Source organism: Eubalaena glacialis, chromosome 6 (genome assembly GCF_028564815.1).
Source record: "Eubalaena glacialis isolate mEubGla1 chromosome 6, mEubGla1.1.hap2.+ XY, whole genome shotgun sequence".
NCBI classification, from domain to species: domain Eukaryota; kingdom Metazoa; phylum Chordata; class Mammalia; order Artiodactyla; family Balaenidae; genus Eubalaena; species Eubalaena glacialis.
In genome coordinates, this window is record NC_083721.1 from 43,940,361 (window position 1) to 43,949,734 (window position 9,374).

The following is a 9,374-nucleotide window of genomic DNA, read 5'->3' on the forward strand; positions in this document are numbered from 1 at the left end:
ACAAAATTAAGATAATGCTGAGCAAATCTGTATTAGTTATTCTTTTGTTGGAAAAAAATTTTAATTTTATTTCCGAACTTTCATGATAGCTTGACTTGGAATAGAATTTTAAATTGGAAATAATTTATCCCTGAAACTTCAAAGGCATTATAGTTTGGCTTCAGGAGTTTCAAGTAAGAAGTCTGAGAACAGTCAGATTTTTATCACCTCCCCTTTGCCTCCCTACTAGAAGCATTTAGAATATTCCTTTAATCTTTGGTTCAGTATACAGTATCAATGTATAAAAAACTTTTGAAATCTTATATATTTTTAACACTCACAAATTGGAATTTAAGAATTCCATGTACATCAGCATCAGGAAATGTGAAACCACTGGGGATAAATCTAACGAAAACTGCAAAACCCTGCTGAGAAACATTAAAAAAGATCTAGAGAGATAAACTATGTTCATGGGTCAGAAGACTCAATAGGGTTAAAATGTCAATTCTCCCCAAATTTATCTATAGATTCAACTAAATCCCAATAAAATCCAAGCAGACTATTTTCTTTTTGGGTAGAAATTGATAAACTGATTCTAAAATTTATATGAAGATGCAAAGGACCTAGAATGGCCAATAACTTTGAAAAAGAGTAAAGTTTGACAACTAATACTACCTGATTTTAAGATATTATAAGATTTATAAAGCTACAGTAATGTTTTGATTGGTATTGGCATAAAAATAGATGTATAAGTCAGTGGAAAAGAATAAAGCTGAGAAATAGACTCACTCATATATTGACAATTAAATTTTTACAAAGTTGCAAAGGTAATTCTGTTGAGAAAGGATAGCCTTTTCAAGGAATGGTGTTGCAACAACTGAAAACACATTTGCAGAACAATGAATTTCAACCATCTCACACAATTTAACTCAAAATGGATCATCAACCTAGATTGAAAACCTAAAACTGTAAATCTTCTAGATGACAACATAAGGGAAAAACCTTTGTGACTCTGTGTTGCAACATCAATAGCATGATCCATAAAAAAACAAATTAATAAGTTAAACTTCATCAAAATTAAAAATTTCTGTTCTTTGAAAGACTGTTAAAAGAATGAAAATACAAGCCAACGACTGGGAGAAAATATTTGCCAATCACATATCTGATAAAGGAATGATTGCCAGAATATATTAGGAACTCAAATCTGAATAATAAGATAACAAAAATCCAATTTAAAAGTGGCAAAAGAGACTCCTCCTCGCCATCCGGGTTGGTGCTCGCCCTCGCTGTCCTGTCCCCGGCCCCACGGAAAAGACAGAGCTGATCCAGAAGGCCAAGCTGGCCGAGCAGGCCGAGCGCTACGACGACATGGCCACCTGCATGAAAGCCTTGACGGAGCAGGGCGCGGAGCTGTCCAACGAGGATGCAGCCTGCTCTCGGTGGCCTGCAAGAACGTGGTCGGGGACCACAGGTCCGCCTGGAGGGTCATCTCGAGCATCGAGCAGAAGACCAACACCTCCGACAAGAAGTTGCAGCTGATTAAGGACTATCGGGAGAAAGTGGAGTCCGAACTGAGGTCCTTGTGCACCACGGTCCTGGAATTGTTGGATAAGTATTTAATAGCCAATGCAACTAATCCAGAGAGTAAGGTCTTCTATCTGAAGATGAAGAGAGGTTACTTCCGGTACCTTGCTGAAGTTGCTTGTGGTGATGATCAGAAACAAACGATAGATAATTCCCAAGGAGCTTACCAAGAGGCTATTGATACAAGCAAGAAAGAGATGCAACCCACACACCCAATACGCCTGGGGCTGGCTCTTAACTTTTCTGTATTTTACTATGAGATTCTTAATAACCCAGAACTTGCCTGCACACTGGCTAAAATGGCTTTTGATGAGGCCATTGCAGAACTTGATACACTGAATGAAGACTCATACAAAGACAGCACCCTCATCATGCAGTTGCTTAGAGACAACCTAACATAATGGACATCAGACAGTGCAGGAGAAGAATGTGATGTGGCAGAAGGGGCAGAGAACTAAGTGCATACAGGGTGTCATCCTTCTTCCCCTCAAGAAACCTTTTTACTCATCTCCATTCCTTATTCCATTTGGATTTCCTATAGCAAAGAAACCCATTCATGTGTATGGAATCATCTGTTTATAGTCTTTTCACACTGCAGCTTTGGGAAAACTCCATTCCTTGGTTTGTGTTTGTCTTGGCCTTCCTAGTGTGCAGTTACTGCTGTAGAAGAGTATTAATAGCTTCATTTTATATAAACACAAGTAACTTCCAAACACTTATGTAGAGAACTAAAAATCTATCTGGTATTTCAGTAACCTGAACCAGTTCTGCACGTGACTGTGTTTTGTATTACTGTGAAGATATGAAAATGTAGTTAATTACAATTTAAAGAGTGTTCTACATAACTTCTTGATTTCTACATTCCCTCCCTTACTCTTCTTCGGGGATTTTCTTTCAGTAAGCAACTTTTCCATCCTCTTAATATATTCCTTTTTGGTAGGAATCCAGAAGTATTAGATTGAATGGAAAAATATTTGACATTTTGAGGCTGGGGGTCACAAATTAAAATGCCTCCTGTATCATATATGATGGAGGTCTTGTGTATCTGTGACAACAGGGAGTTTCCTCAGTCACTCTTCATTTGCTGCTGTTTAAGTTGACAACTTCCCTTCCCAATAAAAATTCACTTACATCACCTGCCTTTGTAGTTCTGGTATTCACTTTACTATGTAATAGAAGTAGCGTGTTGCTGCCAAAATACAAGCATTGCTTTTGGCAAATGAAAGTGCATGTCATTTCTGAATACACTAGAAAGGGGAAATAAAGTACACAAGTCCAAGTCTAAAACTTTAGTACTTTTCCATGCAGATTTGTACACATGTGAGAGGGTGTCCAGTTTGTCTAGTGATTGTTATTTAGAGAATTGGACCACTATTGTGTGTTGCTCTAATAATCATTGACTGTAGTCCCAAAAAAGCCTTGTGAAAATGTTATGCCCTATGTAACAGCAGAGTAACATAAAAATAAAATTACATTTTATAAACCAAAAAAAAAAAAAAGTGGCAAAAGATTTGAACAAGTTCTTGCAAAAAAGAAAACATATGGATAGCAAATAAGCACAAAAAAGATGCTCAACTTTATTAGGGAAATGCAAATTAAAATTACAATGTGATACCACTGTAAACCTGTAAGAATGTCTAAAGCTAAAAAGACTGACCATACCAAGTGTTGATGAGGATATGAATAAACTGGAAGTCTCATACACTGCTGGTGAGAATGTAAAATTGTACAACAATTTTGGAAAATGTCTGACAGACAGTTTCTTAAAAAGTTTATCATTCACCTACCATGAGATCTAGGCATTTTGCTCTGCATTCCACAAATAGTAATGAAAGCATAGTCCATACCAAGACTTATACACAGATGTTTATAACAACTTTATTTCTAATGTTCAAAAACTGGGAACAAACCAAATAGCCATCAACAGGTTAATGACTAAACAAACATAACGGAACACTCTTCTTCAATCAGAAGAAATGAATTACTGATACCTGTTACAAAAAGAGTGATTCTGAAAATAGCTATCCTTAGTGAATGAAATCAGGCTAAAATCAGTACATAATGTTAAATTCCATTTACATAGCATTCTGGAAGATGCAAACTAATCTCTAGTGACAGCAGAATAATAGTTGGAAATGGGGCAGTAGAATGAGGACAGGAGTGAACGGGGTGGGAAAGAGGTGTGATAAAGGGCATAAGAAAACTTTTGGAAGTGATCAATATAGTCAATATCTTGATTGTTTCACAGGTACATACACATGCCAAATCTTATTAAATGTGCACTTTAAATATGTGCAGTTTATTTTACTTTAATTATATTTCAGTAAAGCTGTTAAAACTAATAAGATAATATGGTAACGTAGTGTTATTAATACAACAAATAGCAATAGCTTTCTTTGTTACTGGAAATAAAGATCTATAATAGAGATTGGAGACAAATGTCATTTACACTAGTACCAAACCATTGAATCTTTAAGAATAACTTTACCAAGAAAGCTATGGAACTCAAGGAAAACAGATTTTAAATTTAATAGACAGATATAAAATAAGATACGGCAAAAGGAAATACAGTCATGTTCTTAGATGAGAAGACAATGTATATGAGTTACATTTTCTTTGACTAATATTTTAGAATTCAAACACTGTTTGAGGAGATATAGATCAAATAAAATAACCTCAAGATGTTCTGCAAGACTGTATGGTTCAGATTAGCCAAAAATTTTATTACCAATAAATATATTGAGTTGGGATTTACTTCTCAGATTTCAGAACATACTACGAAGTTACTGCAATCAAATCTACATATTATTAGTATAGGAATAAATCAGTAGAACTGGTCTGTAAAGACAGTCTGTAAATAGATTCTGGTATACATGATAATTTATGTATGTCTAAGATGAAATATAAATCCAGTGAGAAAGAATAGTTTATTTAATGTGAAAACAGCTAGAAGAAAATTAGGTTGGATTTCTCTCTCTTACAACATACACCATATTGTGTTTCTAACTTACAATACACAAATTTCAGAATCTGTGCCATCTATAACTTGAAAAAGTCAGATGTGGTGGTTCCCATAATTTCCCTGCTTATTTTATCTTTCTAGTACATGTAAAAACCAAATAGATTAGGTAGATTACATTAATCTAAGCAAGTGATAGCTTTAATTACTGCTACCTGGAATAACCTGGATATTATCAGATTCTCTGGGTCATAAATTCCACTGTGAGTACAACAACCCTTTGGCTAATAGAAATTTTATAATTGAGATTGAACCAGCTTAGGTCCAGAAGGCACAAGAAAATTACTTGAATAAGTAGTCCAGATTCCCATGGTATTTACTACCCTTGCACTTCAACTCCTTCCTTTAGCTTCATGGATCATTCCCCACTACTAACTGAAAGAGTGGTAAAGTGCTTAGATCTGAATCCTAAAATGCCAGCACAAGATGATACAATGGGCCCATAAATAGAGTAGCCATTGTGGAAGGCATAGAGGCAATGCATGGACTCTACAGCATATTCTCCCTTTACCAGGGTTTATTAGCTACTGCTTCTTTCTGAATGACTATTCAGTCGGCTGCAGAGATTGATATGGCACCAATCCTTGAGAAAACCAACTAGCTACTGATCACAGAGGGATAACATTGGGCCCCTTCTGTCTTGGATGAGATAGCAGGGTTTTTTAAAAATTATAATCAATATTTACTCTAGATATGGGCTAGTTCTTCTTATCTACAATGTGTCCACCCCCACCACCATCTGAGTGCTTATAGAATGTCTGATTTATAAACACGTTATCCCAAAGGATGTTGCTTCAGACCCAGGTCCATTTGATGGTAAAGGAGGCACAAAAATAAAAAGCATAACGATAGGATCCACTGGTCTTCTGCATGCAACTGACCTACTAGGATGACGGAATGTATTGCTAAAGGCTTAGCCAAAGCACTGGCTTAGGGACAATACCCTGTAGGGGTAAGGCTCTGTTCCCTAGGAGGCCATTATGTAATCAACTAATAGTTTATTTTCTGTTGGGACATCCCCTAAAGCTAAAATATACAGTTCCAGGCACTACATGTTGGAAATAGGATTAGTTCCTATCAACGTCTATTGAGGATTGTGGTTTTCAGGGAGGTAACACTCAGTCAGCCAGGGGACAAAGAATTTCACTGAATTGGATGTTGTGAGTAGGAACAAACTGCTTTCAGCTCCTCCTCCTGACAGTGGACCAGCAAACAAACACAGGAGCTCCTGTAATATCAGAAGTAATGATAATTGCCATGAAGTATTCAGGTTGATGTCACACAATGGGAGCAGAAAGGAGTAAGTCTGGGGACCATCCAGGGGTTTCACTAGGATATCTCTTGTGCTTCTATGCACTGCATTACTAGTAAATGGCCAATTGTATCACCTATGGCCTGTCAAGGGTAAGACAACAAACGACTCAGAATCTCTGGGGAGGAAGACTGGAAATCTCCATTTCAATTGACTTTTAAAGTACAAAAACTTGCTATCTTGAGACTTTATACAAGGCATATACTTGTTTTACATGTATTGACTTTATTAACATTCCTTTGCTTCCTTCTGTTCCCATTCCTACTCTTATGACACCTTAAGTATATGTTTACATTTCTTTTTTTTTTAAATAAGTTTATTTATTTATGTGTTTTTATTTTGTTTTGGCTGTGCTGGGTCTTTGTTGCTGTGCGGGGGCTTTCTCTAGTTGCGGCGAGCGGGGGCCGCTCCTCGTTGTGGTGTGCAGGCCTCTCACTGCCGTGGCTTCTCTTGTTGTGGAGCATGGGCTCCAGGCATGCAGGCCTCAGCAGATGCAGCATGCGGGCTCAGTAGCTGTGGCTCAAGGGCTCCAGAGTGCAGGCCCAGCAGCTGTGGTGCATGGGCTCAGCAGCTCCACGGCATGTGAGATCCTCCTGGGCTAGGAACTGAACCCAGGTCCCCAGCATTGGCAGATGGACTCAACCACTGCGCCACCAGGGAAGCCCAACGTTTCTTAATAATAGTGATTTTTAAACTTTTAATTTAAAATCTCCTGAGGTGATTTTCTTTCTATCAAAGCCATGGTAAGTTTACCTTTTATTCCTAAATTCACCAGGTCAGGATCATTAAACAGTAAAGGTATATTCTTTTTATATATTTTAAATTCTTTAAAATATTTTCTACACATTTTCCTAAGAAATGGGTCCTTTATACTGTTGCTGTGTATTTCTTATCATCTCTATTTAGAAGCTCCAGAAGTAAAAATGTTCTATAGTTAAGTGAACGAATCCTTTTCTCCTCAACATCCATTCCTTCCAAATAAGAATTATAACCATAGAACATTATGGAGGAAGCCTTGTGAAATCTTACAAATAATTTGGGAACATATCTTTTTTTTTTTTAACACCTTTATTAGAGTATAATTGCTTTACAATGGTGTATTAGTTTCTGCATTATAACAAAGTGAATCAGATATACATATACATATATCCCCATATCTCCTCCCTCTTGCGTCTCACTCCCACCCTCCCTATCCCACCCCCTAGGTGGTGACAAAGCACCGAGCTGATCTTCCTGTGCTATGTGGGTGCTTCCCACTAGCTATCTATTTTACATTTGGTAGTGTATATATGTCCATGCCACTCTCTCACTTCGTCCCAGCTTACGCTTCTCCCTCCCCGTGTCCTCAAGTCCATTCTCTACATCTGCGTCTTTATTCCTGTCCTGCCCCTAGGTTCTTCAGAACCATTTTTTCCTTTTTTTTTATATTCCATATATATGTGTTAGCATATGGTATTTGTTTTTCTCTTTCTGACTTACTTCACTCTGTATGACACTCTAGGTCCATCTACCTCACTGCAAGTAACTCAATTTCGTTTCTTTTTATGGCTGAGTAATATTCCATTGTATATATGTGCCACATCTTCTTTATCCATTCATCTGTCGATGGACACTTAGGTTGCTTCCATGTCCTGGCTATTGTAAATAGAGCTGCAATGAACATTGTGGTACACGACTCTTTTTGAATTATGGTTTTCTCAGGGTATATGCCCAGTAGTGGGATTGCTGGGTCATATGGTAGTTCTATTTTTAGTTTTTTAAGGAACCTCCATACTGTTCTTCATAGTGGCTGTATCAATTTACATTCCCACCAACAGTGCAAGAGGGTTCCCTTTTCTCCACACCCTCTCCAACATTTATTGTTTGTAGATTTTTTGTTGATGGCCATTCTGACTGGTGTGAGGTGATACCTCATTGTAGTTTTGATTTGCATTTCTCTAGTAATTAGTGATGTTGAGCATTTTTTCATGCGTTTGTTGCCCATCTGTATGTCTTTTTTGGAGAAATGTCTATTTAGGTCTTCTGCCCATTTTTGGATTGGGTTGTTTGTTTTTTTGATATTGAGCTGCATGGGCTGGTTGTATATTTTGGAGATTAACCCTTTGTCAGTTGCTTCATTTGCAAGTATTTTCTCCCATTCTGAGTGTTGTCTTTTCATCTTATTTATGGTTTCCTTTGCTGTGCCAAAGCTTTTAAGTTTCATTAGGTCCCATTTGTTTATATTTTTTTTATTTCCATTACTCTAGGAGGTGGGTCATAAAGGATCTTGCTGTGATTTATGTCATAGAGTGTTCTGCCTATGTTTTCCTCTAAGAGTTTGATAGTGTCTGGCCTTACATTTAGGTCTTTAATCCATTTTGAGTTTATTTTTGTGAATGGTGTTAAGAAGTGTTCTAATTTCATTCTTTTACATGTAGCTGTCCAGTTTTCCCAGTACCACTTAATGAAGAGACTGTCTTTTCTCTATTATATATTCTTGCCTCCTTTATCAAAAATAAGGTGACCATATGTGCATGGGTTTATCTCTGGACTTTCTATCCTGTTCCATTGATCTGTATTTCTGTTTTTGTGCCAATACCATACTGTCTTGATTACTGTAACTTTGTAGTATAGTCTGAAGTCAGGGAGCCTCATTCCTCCAGCTCTGTTTTTCTTTCTCAAGATTGCTTTGGCTATTTGGGGTCTTTTGTGTTTCCATACAAATTGTGAATTTTTTTGTTCTACTTCTGTGAAAAATGTCATTGGTAGTTTGATGGGAACATATCTTTATATTTGTTGAACATAGAGATATACAGAAGACTATAAGAGAAAGAAGAAAAGGTATTATATCTACTTTCATAGCCATCAAAATCACAGCTGGTTCTGTTTACTAAGCATCTAAAAAATGAGTGACAGTTTCAAGGATGGCCTAGATCCGTTTTTACAAATTTTAGAATTTATGAACATGGATTCGTAGTAATATATTGGGAGATTTTTAAAAAACTGTTTCTAATAATCACTAATGTGTTTTACATTGTACAGTGTAGCCATTTGATACATTGTATCCATATGCAAGTTGTCTATGCAATTTAAAATATAAAGAATACTTTATTATTCAGGGAGGACATAATTTACCGGTACAGAAAAAATACATGAGAATTCTAAGTTAATAATTTCAATAGTTCTATTGTATTTTCATAGTTCATTCTCTGCACCTGACCAACGAAATAAAATCTTAGGGTTTAAATCCTTACAGCATTTTATTCTAGTCCCTGGAAACAAAATGATCTGAGGTCTTGTTTTCACCATGTACCCACCACTGTGAACTTCATGTTCTACATTAAATGGCCTAAGGATATTACTTACACTGTTATGAATAATCTGATACAATTTAAAAATTTTTTTTGGCTGCACAGCATGTGGGATCTTAGTTCCCTGACCAGGGATTGAACCCATGCCCCCTGCAGTGGAAGCACTGAGTCTTAACCACTGGACCACCAG

General features: G+C 36.8%; 1 pseudogene; it reads left to right on the forward strand.

The window, feature by feature from the left end:
• Positions 1–1,292: 1,292 nt before the first annotated feature.
• On the forward strand, positions 1,293–2,162 carry LOC133093244 (14-3-3 protein theta-like; annotated as a pseudogene).
• The last annotated feature ends 7,212 nt before the right edge of the window (positions 2,163–9,374 follow it).